A 1,232-nucleotide genomic window follows, 5' to 3' on the forward strand; every position below is an offset into this window, starting at 1 on the left:
GTGGTGGCTACGAGATGTCACGTGGTGGTTACGGTAGATCACGTGGTGGTTACGGTGGGTCACGTGGTGGTTACGGTGAGTCACGTGGTGGTTACGGTGGGTCACGTGGTGGCTACGGGATGTCACGTGGTGGCTACGGGATGTCACGTGGTGGTTACGAAGAGCCCGCTAGCTATGACTACGGCAGAGCTAGTGGACATGGCGGTTACGAACAGTCCGGCTATCACTGATCGACAAGGCACGAACGCTATTGGTCGATATTGCCTCGTCGATTGTCGTGCAAAATAACGCAAATTGTTTTCTCGTGCTGCCTTGTATATGTGGATATATTGTATGTATGTGCTCGTTTATATTTAGAGAACAAGGTTATGTATTTTTCGTATTGGGTTTATATTTTTATGCATAAATTTGCTAATTTGCTAATTTGCTGTCGCGTGTTTACCTGCATGGCTGCTCCTTTCCGTTTGTTGTGCTGGATAGTTATTTTGTAATTTTTATTCGCATTTATCAATCGTTATCGGCGTCATTATATTATTGTTATATTATTATTATATTATTATATTATCATTTCATTATTATTATTGTTATTATTATTATTATTATTATTATTATTATTATTATTATCATAATCATCGAGTGGGTTTGTCGTACTCACGTTTGTAGCTAAGATCTCTAGTAAGTTCGGTTGATAGTAAAACAGTAATATAAGTGCAGATCCGGCAGCAACATATTACCGATCATAGTCCACATGAGTTATACTTAACACCTCTAGCAAGTTCTGTTGACCGGACTATCGTTTAAGATACGGCTTTTATTCTCTATCTAGCGGTAACAGACATGCAGATGAGGCAGCAACATGTGATAGTCAGGATGAGTGATGCGCGCGCGCATAGCGACACCTGGTGGTGTGCAAGCGAACAACTAACTAATACAAACGTTTTGTTCCCGTCACGGCTTCTCTCTGTGTCCTTCTTTGATTCATAAAGTGGCACAGTGGTGACGTCACCCCCTTGAAGCACCTCCCCACTTCGCTTGCCACTAATTTGGCATCTAACCCTTTACTTATAAGCGACCGTAATCCTTTAATTGACAGTCTTACATTAGCAGTGATACACACTCACACGGGCACGCACACACGCACACGCACACGCACACGCACACGCACACGCACACGCACACGCACACGCACACGCGCACGCGCACGCGCACGCGCACGCGCACACGCACACGCA

The sequence above is a fragment of the Priapulus caudatus genome, unplaced genomic scaffold (assembly GCF_000485595.1).
Source record: "Priapulus caudatus unplaced genomic scaffold, Priapulus_caudatus-5.0.1 Scaffold1835, whole genome shotgun sequence".
Classification (NCBI taxonomy): domain Eukaryota; kingdom Metazoa; phylum Priapulida; class Priapulimorpha; order Priapulimorphida; family Priapulidae; genus Priapulus; species Priapulus caudatus.